General features: G+C 42.2%; 1 long non-coding RNA gene and 1 pseudogene across 2 annotated transcripts in view; one reads left to right on the forward strand and one right to left on the reverse strand.

Moving 5' to 3' along the window:
- The window catches only part of LOC143715844 (uncharacterized), an 83,032-nt gene that overhangs the window by 39,723 nt on the left and 20,923 nt on the right, over positions 1 to 22,386 (forward strand). The window lies entirely within an intron of this gene.
- The window catches only part of LOC143715697 (collagen alpha-1(XII) chain-like), a 41,344-nt pseudogene that overhangs the window by 13,955 nt on the left and 5,003 nt on the right, over positions 1 to 22,386 (reverse strand). The window contains exons 10-13 of the transcript XR_013195871.1: positions 22,085 to 22,362; positions 21,608 to 21,882; positions 2,188 to 2,457; positions 422 to 688 (exon numbers count right to left, since the gene is read on the reverse strand). The product of XR_013195871.1 is annotated as a collagen alpha-1(XII) chain-like (transcript). The remainder of the gene's footprint in view (positions 1 to 421; positions 689 to 2,187; positions 2,458 to 21,607; positions 21,883 to 22,084; positions 22,363 to 22,386) is intronic.

The raw sequence follows: 22,386 nt of genomic DNA on the forward strand, positions 1-22,386 counted from the left end.
TGCTAACACAAAATACTGCAAAAACACTGCAATCACCATGGGCATACTTTGTATACTTTACTTTGTATTTCATACGGTCAAATTCTATGCAACTAGATTTGTGTATTTTCTAAGTAAATAGTAAGTGACTTGAATGACGCTAAGGTGCTCTGGGTATTTTTATCAGGAAACTTCTATGCAGTTGCTAAGGTGTTTAGTGTTTTTTTTTAACACGTTGCTATGCAGTTTCTTGGGTGGTTGATTACTGGACCAAGCCAAAAGCCTGAATATTGTGATTCTGGATTGTGATACTGTACTGTACAGTTACACAATTAACATAATAAATAATGGAATAACATAATTTTTCCAGTGTAAGTGGTGATGTGTGCCTGTGTCTGTACAGATCTGTGACAGATGGGATTTGAATTGCTGGCCAACGTACGTGTGGTTCCTACTCCTTGCCTTGCTTTTCCTTCTCCTCGTTTGTAAATGGGATGCACGGTGATGAGATAGGTGGTCAGGGGCTGCAGTTTTCTCAGCATGGTGGTGGTGACGTTGGCTGGGATCTTCATCGTCATCTCTTTACCGCTGACCTGAGAGACGTAAGTGAGTTTGTAGCTGACCACTGGGCCTGGAGCGGCTTTCCATGTCACACGCATGCTTCGTTCGGTTTCATCAAACACCACTAAAGCCTTGGCAGATGCAGAAGCTATAAACAGACGAAAGAGACAAGAATATTTGACTGAAATTCTACAAGACTTTCCCCAACGGCCTGGATAAATCAAAAACAGACAAACAGAGATGGTTCGAGGTAAACGTGAAACCACAAGTTAGGCAAAAGAAAGCAAAGCAATTTCTAATACTTTTTCAATCCCCACACTGGTGTTAAGTTTCCACAGGTTTGTATGGGTAGAGAAAACGCATCCACGCTTCAGCCAGCATCCCAGTCGACATACGGCTCGTATTATGGGCTGCCCTGCACACATGCAACCCTTTAAATCTGCTCTTTCTCGCAGTGGTGATGTTCACTGCACCCGTGCTGCGATCAGCTCACTTTTTCCACTCGGAGGCAAGTGACTACTGCACAGAAACTCAAAACTCACTGTACTCGCCAAGATTGGGTGCCAAGCGCAAAACCACAACTTGAAGAAGTCACGCTAACTTTCAATAATTTTTCGACTAGCTAAGATTCAAAAGTTTCTTTCCTTTTCCATTCCCTTCCTTCGATCAAACTGAGTACCACAGACTGCAGTAAAAGGTTGTTGATTGATGCACTTTATATGGTTGAGCCCGAGGCAGGAGTGCATGTCCTGTCAGGTCTGTATTACCCTAGGAACATTTAAACATCATTTAAAGATAACCATAACCCTAATCTAACCCAACCCAACCTAACCTCCAGCCAGCTTCCTTCAAGGAGTCAGTCATCTCAAATTGTATAATTGGGTTCTATTACCACTATTAAATCTTCCGAAAAGAGTTTTACACTCATTTGAGAATCTTTTTAAGTGACTATGAAATGATTAAACAAACTTTTTAGGTTCCATAGTTTCTCAGAAAGCCTTCTACAGTATGTACTCTTGAACCAATGTTTATCTGAAGAACCTCAACCTCAACTTTCATTTATAATTAGAGTTAACATTTTTATTATTATTATCAATATTATTATAAATTCTAATTATAAAACATTAAGACAGAAGTACTTTACTATTAGAATTATTCTTTAAAGGGGAAAATAATGTTACAATGCTGGTATTTCATAAATCACTGTTAAATGTTAAACACTTACACAACACTTCACTGTTACACAACACTTACACAACACACTGTTACACAACACTTCACTGTTAAATGTTAAACCCTCTAGTTTTTATTTTTGAGAAACTGGAGGTAAACATTTAAGGCTCTGTTTCATTGACAACTAGTTTAAAAACGCTTCTTGTTACAAATCTGGTAAAACGCTGAAAACTTGATGATGCTGAAAATGTTTTGGAAATTGAACACAGTGCCGAGCTTAATTAATTGCAGCCTTTTGAAATTTGATAATCGCTCTGAGCCAAATTGGAATTTAAATTGTATTTTAAATAGATTAATTGTGCAGACCTACTTATTTATTGTAATACTGCAGTTCCCTCCGAACCCCCATTTGGGAAACTCTGATTTAGAGAATATGGGATTACTATAATAACTAAAATAACATTTAAAACATACCATCAGTGGTCTCCTCTCCCACAAGTGGTTCTCCGCTCCCGCTGTCATACGATACGAACACAGACACCTGGTAGCGTGTTTCAGGGGTGAGGTTCTCCAACAGTGTGCTGGTCACATCTCCAGGCACCAGTTTTTCCCCAGACTCCCCGGAGAACAGAGACCTCCAGCGAACACGATACTGCCTCACTCTTCCTGGATCGGCCGTCCATGACGCCATGAAGCTGGAGTCGGTCACATCACTGGTTACCAAGTCTCTCGGTGAACCCAATTCTGCAGGCAAAATAAATAAAAAAACTAACTTTAATATACTCAATTTCTGAATGGATAAAGCTCACAAAGTGGAAGTTTGCTGCAATTTTTGATTTAGCAAATGCCACAAATTTGGATAAATGGTGGATTGTCACAGTAATATTTAATTGTGCCGTTTCTTTGGATAAAAATAAAATGACTACTTACTCACAGAAAAAAAAAAAGATTTATAAGCAAGAAAAAAGACACACACACCTTGCAAAACCAACCACACAGAGTCCAAAAGGCAATTTGTCATTGCAGCTTAACTTCATATACATCTTGGGACAGTCTCTTCTAAGTGGACTCCTTCAAATATTTTACATCCCATGTAATGCAATTCTTTTACTTAAATGATGTGACAGTCTCAGGAAGATTGATGTAACATCAGATATACAGTATGATCTCCAAGCATTCTTAGTGTTGTAAAGATAGACTAATGCAGACAAGTTAAAGATTGTTTCTGAATAAATGTCTGTGAAAATGAAAATTTGTAATGTATTTTTATGCATTGCTATTTTAGCATTTTTAAAATAGTATTATATATTTTTGTTTGTTTTTATTTTTGTATTTCCCATTTTGAAATTTGTATTAATTATTGTTTTTTATTATATACATTTTTAGTTTTAGTTAATTTAGTACATTAGGTAAAAGTAAATAAAAAAGTAATTCTGCTTTGGCATCTAGCGGAAACAAATATGTGTGTGTGTATATTTATATATATATATATATATATATAGTATATATATATATATATATATATATATATATATATATATATATATGTACTGTTTGCTTGTGCTTGTACACATGAAAAATACACTCTTTTAAATCATTGCAAGATACTGAGACTATGGAGAAGAAGCAGAGAAGTGAACGCTTGCCAACTTATTTTTTTCCAAAACAAGGCAAATCCCCACAAAACCACCATAAAGTGCTCTCCTCAGATGTCGGATACATTCTCAAATCCCAAGTAATTCTTCATCCCTCTATCCTTGTCTTTTCACCCCCTCCTGTTCTGTCTCATCCTAGCCTGACACGATTATAAGTCCCTGCAATTTTCACAAATTGGAAACAGTGCATCTTGTTGAACAATGTGACTTCTAACATCTTTTCTCAACATGTGATTTTCATATGAGTTTTTCTGCAGCCCAACAGCAGCATTTTATTTTGACTTTGTCTTAAAAAGAGCCTTGAAATTCAAATGATCTTTTATATCCATTTAAAGATGCAATTCCATTCAGAAAGCCAATCCAGCATCCCATGCTGCTCCAAAATCCAAAGCCGAGACAGGCCATACACATGCAGTAAATTTTCCGCAGTGTTTTTGAAGTTTAACCTCGTGTCAATCACCGGGAAAGTGCAGGTGCTGAAAGAGCTTTCGATTGTCCCCTTCATCTGTTCTTTACGTACATCCCCGGGTTCATGAGCCGGACAGCGAGACCAGCTTGAATGCATTACGTGCCTTGACAGATGGCAAACAGGAAGAACAATCCTCCTCTGAGGATACCCATGTGCTGGAGTACAAAGAAATCTTTTGGCCCATTTGTATCTAGCTGATTAAGTCTTTATTTTAAATTAATATCGTACTCGGTTACTAACGTAACCTCGGTTCTCTCTAGTGAATTCCTGCTCAGCTACTGTTCGGACGCTCTCGCTTACTGCTCCGCGCTTTGCTCTATCGCTTTTATATTTCTATATTTTATCTCCTTTTATCACCTAATTTTAACTTCAGCAAATCAGCACAGTGCTCAAACGTTTTGGTTTACTACAAAAAAAAAGCAGAATTATTTTATTCAACCAGCCTCCCACTGAAAGCTTACATTCCGGGGAAGAGAAAACAAAACTGCCTACATTCATAAGGATAAGAAAATGCCTCCTCTGGAATCTACTTGCTGCTCCAACTGCCACAGACTTTTACAAAGGATTGCAATTCTTGAAACAAAGTTAATTGCGGGACCACCAAACCAGACGGAACACACAACAGAGCTTCGTCATGGACGTCCTCAGCATACAGCCGGTGAGTCCCATGAATCTAGTGCTTCTCGACAGGCCATACTGAGTGTAGAGAAACAAGCCGATCGTTTTACTAATCGATGGCACAAACAGGGTGCGAGACCCAAAGGCACTCGAGACATCAGATTGTCACGAGCATCACATATTACTGCAGTAGCATCCTCTACCCCAAATACGGCTCTGACAAGGACTGCAAACACTGGTCTCCTACCACCGCCTATACATCTTGAGAACAGATTTGAAGTATTAATGAATGAGGAATCCCCAAATTTGATGAATGTGATCACACACAGACAGAATCAGCCAGTAGCTAACACTGATGCTAACTGGGGCTCAAGGTCGAGCAGACAGCGGCACTCAGCTCACAGTGCAGCCGAGCCCAGGACTCTGATAGTGGGCGACTCCATAATCAGAAACATTAATAGCAGGGATACAACAACGTGCTGCCTTCCACAAGCAACAACATCTGATGTAAACAGGGAACTTCAGAACATTCTGATGAAACATAAGACTGCAAATCGACTCATCATTCATGTGGGGAAGAATGATATTCATAAAGAGCAGTCGGAACTTCTTAAAAAGGATTTCAATGAACTTTTTGAAACACTTAAAAGACTGAAAGTTCAAACATTCATCAGTGGACCACTCCCAGCAAGAGGAACAAACAGGTTTTCACGGTTGCTTGGGCTTAATACATGGCTGCAAAAAACCTGCAATATAAAAGGAGTGAACTTTATTGACAACTTCAATCTTTTCTGGAGTCAGAGGCAACTGTTTCAACAGAACGGCCACCACCCAAACAAACTTGGTTCAAGAGTGCTAAAGGACAATATCTACTTCTCCCTCCGTCATCCTTCTGCAATGTGTGCCAATCCACTCAACCTGAATGGCACACACACACCTGGGTACAGTATGAATGACCACAGGATTTCACTTCAGCCCCTGAATGGACATGCGGTTGACACATCACACAAGGACAGTGATAACACCACTCAGACACAACAACCTCTGCTCACGGACACAATCTCAGCTGAGCCCTGCCCACAGAGCTCACCACAGACAGACTGTGACATACCAGTACTGCTCCAATATACAGCACCCAAGGACGACTTTCTGGAAAACAGCCAGGGAAACCAAGACAGCATATTACAGCCTCCAATAACACCAGAGCAAAAATCACTCTCACCGGAAACATTATCACTCTCTCCAGCATCTCCACTTCTGTGCTTCTCAGAGAAAATGGAACAACTGGTGCATGCTGGAACTAGACTATCCCACTCTTTTGCTGCGAGCCCCCAGATACCAACCAAAAAACGCCAGGCCCCACAACCACCAAAGCCTACGTGCCCAGCTCGCCCTCCCCCTCCCCCTGTGAGAGCTCTTCGGCCTCTGCCACAGCGCCAGGGCCCACACCCTCCTCCAGCGGCTCGAGGTGAACCAAAAACAACTGATACCAGCTCTCAGTGATATGTGTCGGGTCCCCGCTATGATAACAATAACTTTCTCAAATGTTTACAGAACAAGCGGGAACCCAGTGTGCCTGTATCTTTTTCTATTGCTGTTCGATTACATGATAGAAAGTCTAAGGCCTTCAAAAGCCGTACAGCAAACCCATCTAATCTGGTGCCTATTACACGACATACCAAGATTGCTTTGGGGACAAAAAGTAAGACTGTTAAGTTAGCACTTTTAAACATCCGCTCACTTAAAAATAAATCACTTTTAGTCAACGACTTAATAACCACATACAACCTGGATTTTATGTTGCTAAATGAAACTTGGCTAGAAGAAAGTTGCAGTGCAACAGTCCTCAATGAAACAGCCCCTCCTAACTTTACTTTAATGAGTGTCTGCAGAGCTGTCAGAAGAGGTGGGGGTTTAGCTGCTTTTTATAAAGATGTCTATCAATGTAAGCAAATATCATTTGGGAATTACCCGTCTTTCGAAAATCTGGGTATTGTGTTAAAAGGTGCTCCACGCATTTTACTTATCATTGTTTACAGGCCTCCAAAATACTCTCCAGCTTTTGCTGAGAACTTAACAGAACTGTTATCAACAATTTCCTCAGAGTTTGACTGCTTTGCCATTGCTGGAGATTTTAACATTCACATAGATAATGCAGAAAACAATATGGCAAAAGAAATCAAAACTGTTTTAAAAACTTTTGATCTGACTCAGCATGTACATGGAGCCACACATAATCGTGGACACACTCTAGATTTACTTATCAGTAAGGGTCTAAACATTTCATCAATTGTTATTAAGGATGTAGCACTGTCTGATCATTTTTGTATTTTCTTTGATATATTGATCTCTCCTGCCATTGAAGGTAGATCTGTGTCTGTCAAGAAGAGATGCTTAAATGAGAACACTAGTGTACTATTTATGAAGGCTATATCTTTAACACCAAGCATATCTGCTGACTCTGTTGATTTTCTCCTTGATTCTTTTAACTCAAAAGTTAAGAGTGTAATTGATGATATTGCTCCTATGAAAGTCAGGAAGAAGAGTGGCAGACAAAAAGCACCTTGGAGAAACTCAACAGCAGTGCAAAATATGAAAAGACAATGCAGAAAAGCAGAGCGCATGTGGCGGAAGACAAAACTTGTAGTCCATTATAACATCTACAAAGACAGCATCCATGCTTTCAATAAGGAACTAAGCAAAGCTAGACAGACTTTTTTCTCGAATATTATAAACAGCAATATAAACAACACGCGCACTCTTTTTGCTACTGTAGAGAGACTGACAAACCCCCCAAGCCAGATTCCCAGTGAAATGCTCTCAGTGAGAAAGTGCAGTCAGTTTGCTTCTTTCTTCTCTGAGAAAATCAATAATATCAGAAAGGTGATCAGCTCATCCTTGAGTTGCGCTGGTGTCAGGCAGATCAGACAACAGCACGAGAAAGTAGCCACTATGTCTGATTTCGAAGAAATTGATGGCAAAATTTTGGAAGAAACCGTACAGCAACTAAAAACATCAACCTGCGCCCTTGATGCACTTCCCACATCTTTTTTCAAAAATGTGTTACACAGCTTAGAAGCAGATCTCCTAGAAGTGGTAAATGCCTCACTTCTCTCTGGGAGTTTTCCGACCTCCCTGAAAACTGCTGTTGTCAAGCCCCTCCTGAAAAAGAGCAATCTGGATAAGACCATATTAAACAACTATAGACCGATCTCAAATATTCCTTTCATAGACAAGATCATTGAAAAAGTTGTCTTCAATCAGCTGAACAAATTCTTAAGCTCGAATGGATACTTTGACCATTTTCAATCTGGTTTCCGACCGCACCACAGTACAGAGACCGCGCTCATAAAGATAATAAATGATATTCGCTTAAATACTGATACAGGCAAATTATCAGTGCTGGTACTACTCGACCTCAGTGCTGCATTTGACACTGTCGATCACAAAATACTTCTTGACAGGCTGGAAAACTGGGTCGGGCTTTCTGGGATAGTCCTAAAATGGTTCAGGTCATACTTAGGAGGCAGAGGTTATTATGTGAGTATAGGAGACCATAAGTCTGAGTGGACATCCATGACATGCGGAGTCCCTCAAGGCTCAATTCTTGCGCCACTCCTATTCAACCTGTACATGCTCCCAATGAGCCAAATAATGAGAAAGAACCAAATCGCTTACCACAGCTATGCAGACGACACACAGCTCTACTTATCCCTATCGCCTAACGATTACAGCCCCATTGACTCCCTTTGCCAATGCATTGATGAAGTAAACAATTGGATGTGCCAAAACTTTCTTCAGTTAAACAAAGACAAAACTGAAGTCATTGCGTTTGGAAACAAAGATGAAGTTCTCAAGGTGAAGGCATACCTTCAGTCTAGGGGTCAAACAACTAAAAATCAAGTCAGGAATCTGGGTGTGTCTCTGGAGTCAGACCTTAGTTTCAGTAGTCATGTCAAAGCAATAACTAAATCAGCATATTATCACCTGAAAAATATTGCAAGAATTAGATGCTTTGTTTCCAGTCAAGACTTAGAAAAACTTGTGCATGCTTTCATCACCAGTAGGGTGGATTATTGTAATGGACTTCTCACTGGCCTTCCCAAAAAGACCATAAGACAGTTGCAGCTCATACAGAACGCTGCTGCTAGGATTCTGAGCAGAACCAGAAAATATGAACACATCACACCAGTCCTCAGGTCTTTACACTGGCTGCCAGTTACATTTAGGATTGATTTTAAAGTATTATTACTGGTATATAAATCATTCAATGGCCTAGGACCTCAATACATTGCAGATATGCTCACTGAATATAAACCCAACAGATCACTTAGATCATTAGGATCACATCGGCTAGAAATACCAAGGGTTCACTCTAAGCATGGCGAGTCTGCTTTTAGCTACTATGCCAGCCGCACCTGGAACCAGCTTCCAGAAGAGATCAGATGTGCTCCTACAGTAGTCACATTCAAATCCAGACTCAAAACACATCTGTTAAATTGTGCATTTACTGAATGAGCACTGTGCCACTGTTCGTCCGACTGTTTGCACTGTATTTTATTTTATGTTTTAATTATTCTGATTTCTGTATTTTATCTTTTATTCTAAACTGTTTTAATTATTCTGATTTCTTTTGATTATTTTAATTTCTTCTATGTAAAGCACTTTGAATTACCATTGTGTATGAAATGTGCTATATAAATAAACTTGCCTTGCCTTGCCTTGCCTAGTGAGGGAACGAGTGCTGCGTAATATCTTACGCTATGGCGAAAACCTCTTTTCCACGAAATATTGAAGCCAAAAATTATCCTTAATTTTGAATTAATGTAAAACGCTGTGCGGCAGCATGCAGACATAGGCAAGACGGCTTGCGCGCCTATTGGCTGCCCTGCGGCAACAGCAGCAGCCTATCGAGAGAGGCCCTGCGTGACACCATGTCCAATGGGGGCATTTCACGCCCATTTCGTCACGTCCCGCCAGAAAGGGCGTGGCCTCATCCTATAAATATAGCTCGATTAGGCTGATACAACTGGTTTTCATCGCCGAAGCGAACCAGAGCTGTTGTATGCACGGCAAGATACGCAGTACTCGTTCCCTCTCTAGAGAGAACCAGCCTTATAGATATCTTGCAGGGTAATCCCACTATACCACGCCCACGACGAGGCCACGACTCTCGTGGAGTGCGCTCTGACACCCAAAGGACACTGCAGGCCCTTAGAAGTGTAAGCCAGCGCTATGGCGTCGACTATCCATCTGGATAGGCTCTGTTTTGATGCGGCCAGTCCCTTGGAGCGTCCGCCAAACAAAACGAAGAGCTGCTCGGTCTGTGAAGACAGACGAGTGGGACACATAAGCTCTCAGTGCCCTGAGGGGGCAAAGGAGATTCGCATCCTTCTCCTCATCATGAACCGGGACGGCGCACAGGGAAATAACCTGGGCCCTGAACGGTGTGTTGAGGGATTTGGGCACGTACCCGTGCCTTGGTTTGAGTATGACTTTTGAGTCATTAGGCCCAAACTCCATACATGACGCGCTTACTGAAAGCGCTTGTAAGTCCCCTATGCGCTTCACTGAAGCGAGAGCCAAAAGAAACGCCGTTTTGAAAGACAGATGCTTCATGTCTGACAAATGGATTGGCTCGAGCGGGGCACCTTTCATGGCTTCCAAAAACATAGAAAGGTCCCACACCGGGACTGAAGGGGGTCTGGGAGGGTTCAGCCTCTGAGCTCCCCTGAGGAATCGCATGACTAGGTCGTTTTTCCCCAGTGACTGGCCAGACACAGGTTTTGCAAACGTTGCTATGGCCGCCACGTACACTTTGAGCGTGGATGGGGTCCTGCCCTTATCCAGCAGCTCTTGAAGGAAGGAGAGTACTTCCGTGACCCCGCAGTTTGCGGGTGAAAAGCCCTGAGCTTGACACCAGGCAGAGAACACAGACCATTTCGAGGAATAGAGCGGTCTAGTAGACGGGGCCCTTGCCTGCGTGATCGTGTTTAACACTCCCTCCGGGAGGTTAGCAGGTACCCATTGATGGCCCATGCATGTAGGGACCATAATTCCGGGCGAGGATGCCAAATCGAGCCCCTGGCCTGAGAGAGGAGGTCTTTCCTCAACGGTATTGGCCCATGGGGCAGTGCTGGTCAGCTGCATCAGGACTGGGAACCAAGTCTGGTTTGTCGAGAGCAGAGCCACAAGCAGCACTGGGCATCCGTTTTCCCTGATTCGTTCCAGCACTTGTGGCAGGAGCGAGACAGGGGGAAAAGCATAGAGGGGACAGCGGGGCCAGACGTGGGCCAGCGCATCCTTGCTTTTGGAGAAATATTTCGGACATTGAGCGTTCTCGTGGGACGCGAACAGGTCCACCCGCGCTCTGCCGAATGTCTCCCACAGCAGTCGGATCGTCTGCGGGTGCAGCAACCATTCCCCTGCTGTGTTTCTGGACAGTCTGTCTGGTCCCAGATTCAGGCGACTAGGCACATGCGCCGGATCAGGTTGTGCTGAGCCCAGACCAGGAGGCGTTCCGTTAGCCTGTAAAGGTTTCGGGACCTGATGCCGCCCTGTTGATTTATGTATGCCACCACTGACATGTTGTCCGACCGGACCAAGACGTGGTGACCCTTTAATCCGGGGTCGGAAGCGCCGTAGCGTTGTCGACTGCCATCATTTCCAGACAGTTTATGTGTAGGAGCTTTTCCCATTCTGACCACTGGCCAAAGAACGGTCTGCCCTCGAGCAGCGCTCCCCATCCCGAGGTGGAGGCGTCCGTGGACACCACCTTCACACTCGAGGGAGTCCCCAGACTCACACCTGACTGATACCAGTTGGTTATTTTCCAAGGTTCCAAAGCTGAAACGCATTTTAGATCGACCCGGAGGCGAAACCGACCAGCGGTCCATGCCCAGGGCGGAACTCGCGCTCTCAGCCACAGCTGCAGTGGGCGCATGCGTAGCAGACCCAGCTGGAGTACCGAAGCTGCTGAGGCCATGAGGCCCAGCATTTTCTGAAACCTTTTGAGCGGGACTATCGAGCCGCGGCGGAAGGATTTCGCGGCGCGCTGAATGTCCAGTCCGCGCTCCGGTGACAGACGCGCTGTCATGGATAGCGAGTCCAGTACTGTTCCCAGAAAATACATTTTCTGGCTGGGAAACAGCGAACTCTTCACCGAATTGACTGTGAGACCCAGATTCTCGAGATGCTCGAGTAATGTGGTCCTGTGTTCTATGAGCTCTGATTGTGATCGAGCTAGAATCAGCCAATCGTCCAAGTAGTTCAAAATTCGCATGCCCTGGAGTCTCAGGGGTGCGAGAGCCGCGTCCATGCACTTCATAAATGTACGGGGTGCCAGGGACAGGCCGAACGGCAGGACTTGAAGTGCCAACAGCTGAACGGTTGAAGTGCCAACTAGCCTCTCCCTATGCAGGATCCCTATACCACTCTACAGATAAAGCGTTGTGGATTTCTTTTTTGGTTCGCGTACCTACCCAAAGTGATAAGATAAAATAAAATTCTGCATCAAAATTTATAGACAAGAAAAGTAGTTTGTTTAGGCATGGTTTGTAAGGAATTACAAACCTGCGCACATATTTTCAAACGCACATAACTATAGATTCAATTCTTAATGCGTATGTGAACGCCATCAGCGTCTATCACAGGTTCACGTTTAAAGTCTGTTTAGAGAGAACGGTGTCGTCTTAGCGGCCCCTAATTTAATAACAAATGATCATTTAGATGGAAGTGAATCAATCAAAACTAACTTTAGCTGGAAAAAACATTTTTCAAGAACCACTATAAAACCAAACCAATCTCTGTAACCTTAAATTATATGTTTATCTCTGTAAAGCTGCTTTGAAACAATCTACATTGTTAAAAGCGCTATATAAATGAGGATGACTTGACTTGACTTGACTTGACTTTGTATTGGTATGCCTGGCCCTCGAAGGCGAATCTCAAGAATTGCCTGTGACACGACGCTATTTGTATTTGGAAATAGGCGTCTTTCAGATCTATTGACATAAACCAGTCCTCCTGGCGAACTTTCGCGAGGATTTTCCTGGTTGTAATCATTCTGAACTGGCGCTTCGCGAGCGCTTTGTTCAGCTGTCGCAGCGAATAGCCTCTTTTTATAGTATTCAGCACCCATTCTGATACCCCGGGAAGCTTCGCCCACGCATCTGCGTGAATAGCTAGAGGTAGAATGAAATCTGGGCTCTGGCCGCGTTATAACTGCGGCCGGAGAGCTCCGGTGTGCTGAGAAATAAACACTGTGCTTGCAGTGTGCGAGGCGGGGGGTGTGCTGATCACAGCGGGCAGCCCGACCGCGCTCAGCTTCTCTCTGACAGGTTGTGGAGAGAAGGCGAGCGGGACAACCCCCTGGAGTTCGGCATGTCTGTGAGGGAATGTGGGCGCGGGACAGCGGGCACACTCACTGCACTGAGAACACTGTCGGCTAGCGCCGACTGAATGTGTGTTGGTTTCGTTTTTACAGAAACCGTGGGACATGCTTTGTGTAGTGTTTGTGGGCTCTGTGTCGTGGGCACGTTCACTACATTTATTGCACAATCGACATGAGTCGATTTTATTTGTGCTAGCCCTGTATTGTGGCGGGCTGTGTCTGCGTGTGGGAATGGGCACTGAGACGTGAGCATTCTTACAACACTCAAAACACCATCGGCCGTGGCCGGAACACCAGAAAATACACTCTTTATTGGATTTATCTGGGTAGAAAACCCAGGGTAAAAACGGCTTTTGTGTGCAGGCAAGCGGGCTGTGGAATCGGCTTGTTTACTGCGAAGTACGCTGGGACAGTCGCATTGTTTGGAACTGAACGAGCGAGAACTTTCAGTGAAAATCCGGCCGCAGCGAGATTTGAACACTGTCGCTTTCCTAGGGAGGCTAGGAAGGCTTTGAGACCTCGGGCTTGATTTCAATTCTCGGCCGGGGCCCGCGCTGAGGGGGGCGGCGTCCAGCAGAGCGAGAGCGTGGTCTTTGGTCTCGGGCCTGGCGGCGCTGACAAGCGGCGGCGGCGGGTGGTGCAGGCTGCGGCTGAGAGCCCCGGGCAGACGGCTGTTTCGAGCGGCCTGCTGCGAAACTAGAGCGCTTCGGCAGGAAGTGCTTCATAGCCTGTGATGCCTTCTGCACCTCGACGAATCTGTCCGTGAAATCCTTGACGGCAGATCCGAAAAGGCCATCAGCGGAGATGGGCGCGTCGAGGAACACAGAACACTCAGCTTCCGTCATCTCAGACAGCGTTAGCCACAGATGTCTCTCAGCCACGGTGAGAGAGGCCATGTTGCGCCCAACGGCTTGTGCAGCGGCTTTTGCAGCGCGTAGAGCGAGGTGTAGTACAAAATAAATCCCTTTGAAAACGATCTAAAGTGCAAGGCAGGTAACGCGTTCCACATGCGTGCACTTTTGCATTTACATTATGATAACTCGCGTCTCTTGATTCTGATTCATTATGATAACTCTTGAAGCTCTTTTTATGCATGCATGATTTTTCAATCTACTGTTGGATAGTGAAACAAAACAGCTGATTTTAGTTTCACGGTTTTTACCCAGCAATGTCACAGACAGACACTTTCAGAGCAACGGATTTAACAGACTCAAGACCATTACTTTGCACACAGCCTAAATTATTATGGAGGGAAATAATTATTTTTAAATGTTTATGTTATGATAATTGAAATGTCTGTAGAACCACAATGGGTTGCAAATCCCTTTACATGCTGACTTTAAAATATATCAATTCTTTAGTTCAGAATAGCTTAAAAGCTACAACAAAAATAACATAATTTAAGTAAGAAATATGGGGACTATTATAACGTCACGTACATGGGTATAATTTGCAGGGGCGGGGGTGGGACGGGTGGGGGGGATATGTCCCCACCACTTTTTGCCAGGGTCGATATTGTCCCCACCACTTTTTTTGAAAGTATCTGGTTGCACAGATATACCTAATGCAAATGAAACATGTACAGTTTGACATTAATTTGTCTTAAGAGGCGCTGGAATGTGTTGCTATTGTTTTTTTAAATCATGCTGAGCGTTCGTTGCCGCTGTTATCAGTGGTGCGGATACAGGGATCTCCGCAAACTAATAGAAAATAACCAAAATAATCCAAGGTTTTTATTCAACACCGTGGCTAGACTAACAAATAAACAAACATCACCAGAGCAAAATATTCCATTACAATATAGTAGTAATGATTTTATGAATTACTTCAATGAGAAAATAGAAAGCATCCGAAACACAATTGTAAATATACAATCCTCTATGATGTCTTATGATTCAGCCTCAATTATGGCCCCTCTAGAACAACTACACCGCTTTACAACTATAGGACAGGAAGAGCTAAATAAACTTATCATTGCATCTAAACCAACAACATGTTTATTAGATCCAATACCCACTAAACTACTGAAAGAAGTGTTACCTGTAGTCGAAGAGCCTCTTCTTAATATTATTAACTCGTCTTTATTTTTAGGTCATGTTCCAAAAGTATTCAAGCTGGCAGTAATAAAACCTCTCATTAAGAAACCGCAATTAGATCCAAATAACTTAGCAAATTACAGACCCATCTCAAATCTTCCATTTATGTCTAAAATACTAGAAAAAATTGTGTCCGCTCAATTGTGCTCTTTCTTACAAGAAAATGATATCTATGAAAAATTCCAGTCGGGATTCAGACCGCATCATAGCACAGAAACTGCGCTAGTTAAAATTACAAATGATTTACTTTTAGCTTCTGACCAAGGCTGTATCTCAATACTAGTTCTACTCGATCTAAGCGCTGCGTTCGACACTATCGATCATAAAATACTCCTGGATCGACTACAAAACTACACTGGTGTTCAGGGACAGGCATTAAGCTGGTTTAGATCTTACTTATCAGACCGTTACCATTTTGTCTGTCTAAATGGGGAAAAATCAAAGATAACGTCAGTAGACTATGGAGTGCCGCAAGGATCGGTGTTAGGCCCTCTGCTATTCTCAATATATATGCTGCCACTTGGTAATATTATAAGAAAACATGGAATTAATTTCCACTGTTATGCTGATGACACTCAATTATATATCTCATCACGACCAGATGAAAACACTAACTTATCTAAATTGACCGAGTGTCTAAATGATATAAAATGCTGGATGACGTGTAATTTCCTGCTATTAAATTCAGATAAAACGGAGGTACTACTTATTGGTCCAAAAAACTACCCACAAAATCCCTTACAATACAACTTTAATTTAGAAGGATGTCCTGTTACTTTATCCACTACAGTAAAAGACCTGGGTGTTATACTAGACCGCAACTTGACTTTCGAAAATCATATTTCATATATTACAAGAACAGCCTTTTTCCACCTTAGAAACATTGCTAAGCTACGCAACATGCTATCTGTTTCTGATGCAGAAAAGTTAGTTCATGCATTCATGACCTCGAGACTAGATTACTGTAATGCTTTATTAGCTGGCTGTCCTGCATCCTCAATCAACAAGCTACAGTTAGTGCAAAATGCAGCTGCTAGAGTTCTTACTAGATCAAGAAAATATGATCATATAACACCTATTTTATCATCTCTACACTGGTTACCTATTAAGTTACGTATCAATTACAAAGTATTCCTACTGACCTATAAAGCCCTAAATGGTTTAGCTCCTGTGTATTTAACAGACCTTCTATCGCCATACAATCCATCGCGCTCTTTAAGATCACTAAATTCGAGGCTTCTGGTCATTCCTAGGATATCTAAGTCCACTAAAGGAGGGAGGGCGTTCTCGCATTTAGCTCCTAAACTCTGGAATAGCCTTCCTGATATTGTACGAGACTCAGACTCGCTGTCCCAGTTTAAAACTAGATTAAAGACGCATCTCTTTAACCAAGCATTCACTTAATGCTTAACCTTTGATACTGCTGAATCAGTTCGAATGCATTAACATTATGAACATCAGCTATGCTAATTATTTCCCATCTGCCTTTCTGCTGTTATCTCGGGACGCTAGTCCCGAGGTAAATAGCGTTCGTCAGCTCCAGTTTGTATCCAGCCTCTCACGGAGACTTCAGATGCCCCAACGCCTGTGAAGAGACGACTCGACGCCTGTGAAGAGACGACTCAAAGCCGGCGATATGTTATGCCATAAATTAATACTTGATTAACTAACTGTATTTTCTATGTACATTTCCGAAATGCAATTTCTGTAAAGCTGCTTTGAGACAATGTGTATTGTGAAAAGCGCTATACAAATAAATTTGAATTGAATTGAATTGAATCTCTTTTGGCTCGTGCACACAATAGTATCCACACAGACGAGCATGTCAACCCTATTGCTTAATGCCATTGGGGACTCTCTATTCTTTCCGGCAAAATCACAAAAATGCACACAATCGTGTCCCTGCTTTAGATATACAATCATTAATAAACATCTTAAATTTCATTGAGGAATAAAAGGTAACACTTTATTTCGATAGACCACTTTAGACATTCAACTAACTATAAGTAACTTTGCAGCTACATGTCAACTAACTGTCATTAGAGTATTAGTAGACTGTCTGTTTAATATCTGCTAACACTTTATTTTGTTGGTCCCCCCACTAACAGTCTACTGACAGTCTACTACAGCCTACTAATACTCTAATGACAGGTAGTTGACATGTAGTTGAAAAGTTACATATAGTTAGTAGAATGTCTAAAGTGACTATCGAAATAAAGTGTAACCGAATAGAATTTTTTTAAAAAAAAAATAAATTATATATATATATATATATACAAGGGCGAATTAGAACCTGGAACCTCTGACACGCTTAGCAAAAGTTCTAACATCTGACCATAAGGGAAGACGGACATTGTACGTGGATCTACATATTTATGAACTAACGTAATTGTTTATGCACAATGTATTGTAAGTAGTAGATGTAAGATTGAAACTATCACATGAGTTCTATGTCGACATTAAACTCAATGTACTATTGTTATTGATTTCTGGACATTTTAATGTTATTTCTACAATTTTTATTGTACATATCTGATATAGCATTGTATTAGCGCATCCCCCACCCCCACCACCCACTTTTAAAAACAAAGTTACACCACTGGTCACGTAGAATTTCACATTTTTTCCTACAGAAAGTTTAAAGGTCTTCAGTGATTTGCTGGAAATCATCTTTTTTTGCAGTAATTGAACCTGTTGAAGAATTGCTGGACACAAACAAGTAGATGATTAGCTAAGACAGTGTGAATTACCTCAAAATGTACATAGCATCTGGGACTGTATCTCTGCTCTACAAATGGACACACTAGGTCATAAACTGGACCAGAGCCCGGTCAATATACACCTGCATCAGATTGGGGACAGAACGGAAATCTTTTGTGCTCTGCCTTATGCATATCCTCCTGAGGACACAAAGGAAGGAACAGAGATGCCTGGGTAACTGCTCTACTCTTTTGTTCCGGAGTGGGACGGAGCTGCATAGTTCCTCCATTATGTAATTTTTTGCAATTGAGAACTTAATTTAGCCCAGCTCCCACCGACGAGTCCCAATGGATGGATGGAGGGAGGAACTGAAATCACCATCTCACATGTTCAATGACATTTTCAATGTCAGTCCATAATCAAGCCACAATGCTACGCTCCTCACAGATCATATTTTGAGAACAGGGACTTCTGTGTGCTAGACGAACCACTACATGGTCCACATTTCATGATTTAACCCTGAACTAAACTTGAACTTCACTATGATGCACCAGGACAAATCTCTAGGCTACCAAATGCAAACCCTCATTACACACCCTTAATCTCAGTTAAAGAAACATTCAACCAAAAATTCTGACATCATTTACTTCTTTTTCTTCCAAATCCATAAATCTCTCCACAAATGACAAAAAGCACCACTTGTGTACTATATTCCAAGTCTTCAGAAGCTCATCTTTTTCAGTCATGTGACTTTTTCCCCCTCATCCACCATATGTATGTCCATCAGCTAGGCAAAGTAATGGTGGTGAATACAAAAACATATGATAAGAGATACCATTTTTGATCATTTTATTTGATCCATACCAGGTCTACATTACTGAAACAGATGAGTATAGCTAATGGCAGATACACTTACCTAAAGGATTATTAGGAAGACCTGTTAAATTTCTCATTAATGCAATTATCTAATCAACCAATCACATGGCAGTTAATTCAATGCATTTAGGGGTGTGGTCCTGGTCAAGAAAATCTCCTGAACTCCAAACTGAATGTCATAATGGGATAGAAAGGTGATTTAAGCAATTTTGAGCGTGGTATGGTTGTTGGTGCCAGACGGGCCGGTCTGAGTATTTCACAATCTGCTCAGTTACTGGGATTTTCACGCACAACCATTTCTAGGGTTTACAAAGAATGGTGTGAAAAGGGAAAAACATCCAGTATGCGGCAGTCCTGTGTGCGAAAATGCCTTGTTGATGCTAGAGGTCAGAGGAGAATGGGCCGACTGATTCAAGCTGATAGATGAGCAACTTTGACCAAAATAACCACTCGTTACAACCGAGGTATGCAGCAAAGCATTTGTGAAGTCACAACATGCACAACCTTGAGGCGGATGGGCTACAACAGCAGAAGACCCCACCGGGTACCACTCATCTCCACTACAAATAGGAAAAAGAGGCTACAATTTGCAAGAGCTCACCAAAATTGGACAGTTGAAGACTGGAAAAATGTTGCCTGGTCTGATGAGTCTCGATTTCTGTTGAGACATTCAGATGGTAGAGTCAGAATTTGGCGTAAACAGAATGAGAACATGGATCCATCATGCCTTGTTACCACTGTGCAGGCTGGTGTTGGTGATGTAATGGTGTGGGGGATGTTTTCTTGGCACACTTTAGGCCCCTTAGTGCCAATTGGGCATCGTTTAAATGCCACGGCCTACCTGAGCATTGTTTCTGACCATGTCCATCCCTTTATGGCCACCATGTACCCATCCTCTGATGGCTACTTCCAGCAGGATAATGCACCATGTCACAAAGCTCGAATCATTTCAAATTGGTTTCTTGAACATGACAATGAGTTCACTGTACTAAAATGGCCCCCACAGTCACCAGATCTCAACCCAATAGAGCATCTTTGGGATGTGGTGGAACGGGAGCTTCGTGCCCTGGATGTGCATCCCACAAATCTCCATCAACTGCAAGATGCTATCCTATCAATATGGGCCAACATTTCTAAAGAATGCTTTCAGCACCTTGTTGAATCAATGCCACGTAGAATTAAGGCAGTTCTGAAGGCGAAAGGGGGTCAAACACAGTATTAGTATGGTGTTCCTAATAATCCTTTAGGTGAGTGTATAATATAGCTTTAGAACTATATAGAGCATGATTCATTTGGACAACCTTTATGGTACTTTACTCATTTCCGGTCTTTACTGTTTTCAGTGCATGGACAAAAAATACTCTTGACATCTCAGATTACTTCTTTTATGCTCCATGATGACCGATTTTTCATTTTTGGATGGTTTTCAATCACTCAAATCTTACTCTTTCTGGGCTCTAATCTTTGGCCCTCAAATCTCACACTGCAGATTCTGTGACATAAGATTACCGGAATTCAGTGATTTAAGGTCTTGGGTAAGCTTTGCTTCTGGTAATTTCATTAGAGTATACTGTAGCCATGTTACTGTAGCTTAAGATTCGTTCCTCTGAAACCCCAGAAGACCTGTGAGCTGTTTATCTGGGCTGAAGGAAAGAAAGAGCATTATAATCACTTGACTCTGTTCAACCTATTTGTTTATCCGTTCTGACAGGAGCTGATGATATTAAAAATGCCCTTGTCCTTCCAAGGCTGTACTTTCTCAAATTATTACAAAAATATCCTCAAATCTTATGCTGCAATGCACTCGCAGGGACTTTCATTGGGCGCCTTTTGCATTTACACAAACAATATATAATTACAACAACTCCACATTTGAGTGGACTTTTTTTTTCTTCTGGAGAAATGGGATATGTCCGGGATATATTCTTTGGTTCTCAGAAGCCTTAGTGCTAATGTCATTTAACAGATGCCATTTGCTACTTTATGCTTCTTTGGATAAAGTAATTGTACCTGGTAGGTTGCTGGTTCGATTCCACCATATATTTTCATTTACAAATGATTGACAATGAAAATAAATGGTGACTGGGAAGCTCCAAAAATGACCAAAAAAAAGTAGTCCACATGTCTTGTATGCTATATTCTTAGAATAAAGTGCACAAGTAATATGGACTACTTTTACTTTGGTTTTTTAAATTATTTTAGCATTGTAATCCTCTAAAGGCACACACTAGAAGATTCGTCCGGACTGCGAGACCCCACACTTGTGAAAAACAAATGAGAAGAAAAGATATGGGTGATCTTTCTCAATACTCCACTTCCATTCAGCTGTAGAAGCATGCAACATCCAGTTGAGTTGGTGAAGCTTGCTCGCTCTCATTGGCTATTGCAGGTAACAAGTCAGAGGCAGCCCGATCAAGAGTCGTAAATATCAAACATGATTGATATTTTACGATTTGGGACCAATCGGGAGCGGTCAAATTATCATAAAGCCTTGAATCAGGCTACACTCCCAAGATCTTTGGGCGTTGCAAATCGGGTCCAAATAAACAGCTCACCTCTCCTTAACAAGTTGAGGAATCATGTCTTTAGCCAGCAGCAAAAAACTAATCTGTTGACTGGAACAGAGACAATTCAGAGATTAAACTCTAGTTTAACACAGTTAAAAGTCATGACCTGGAATTTGTCCTTCACAGATAATAACTGTGGACAAACTGCAGCTGCATTGCTGTAGGCAGCCATTAAGACACAGCTGGCTCATGCTTGGACACTAACTACTCTCAGCCTTGATAAAGAACCCAGAGGTTTTGCCTAACCAAACAGACATTTATCGCCAACTCAACTTAAGAAATTCTGGGAAACGTCTCTGAGTTTTTGTCAAAATCAACTTTGATTTTCTATTAAATTAAGGTGTTTGGCTGCTCATGCAATCGCTGTAAAACTTTACACCAGTTTTCTGAAATACCAGAGATTAACACCTTCAAGCGATTTGTGAGTCTATAAATGCCTGGGAAACAACCAATGAAAATGCTAGAATGAGTGGGCACACGTGACCTAGATGAATGTAAAAACTTTAAGTTGTTCCAATCACCTTCTCTGGTTGTTCCATCAATCTGCATCTGAGGTCCAACACCTGATGGGAATTCGGCTGCCACAGAAACACGGTATGTCGTAACTGGATAAAGTTACTGCAGAACGACGGTAGTCTCAGGCCAACTGTTGCAGTTTCTAGCAACCCACTATCCCCTTGGACTGGAACATACTTGAGTCTATACCGCACTACTGGACCGGGAGCCTCCCTCCATGAGACACGGAAACTGCTTGTGGTCTCCTCGGACACCCTCAGGTTGTTTACGGATCCTTGTTCTGCACAAATCGGTACATAAAAGTCACAAAAAGGTCACTGTTGGGACTCTTAAATTAACAGTTTACCCTAAAAATCATAAGGTACAATGGCCAGGATATTCTTTAAAAAACCTTTGTGTTGCACAAAAGTAAGACAATCATAAAAAACAACATTCCTTTAAAAGTAATTAGGTAAGCTAACATTTATACAACAGTCACTAACCTTCTAGTGTGGTCTTAAAGTCTGATAGAGGAAAGCTTTCTCCCTTCTGGTATTGGGCGTAAACCTTGACTTCATACTTTGTGACTGGAGTAAGGTGATGTAAGACGGCCGTAGTGGTTTCTCCGGCACAGAGACGGAGATGTAGCCCACTTCTGTGTCAGCATCAGGCTTGTATTGCACCAGATATGACTGCACATCCACGGCATCTGTTACCCAAGAAGCTCGGAAACTTCTGGAGGTCACCTCTGAGAAGGTCAGAGACCTGGGTGCAATCAGTTCTAGAAGGGAGAGCAGAATTTAAA

This window comes from Siphateles boraxobius, unplaced genomic scaffold (assembly GCF_051911475.1).
Source record: "Siphateles boraxobius isolate OS27281-9 unplaced genomic scaffold, OSU_SipBor_1 6, whole genome shotgun sequence".
Lineage (NCBI taxonomy): Eukaryota > Metazoa > Chordata > Actinopteri > Cypriniformes > Leuciscidae > Siphateles > Siphateles boraxobius.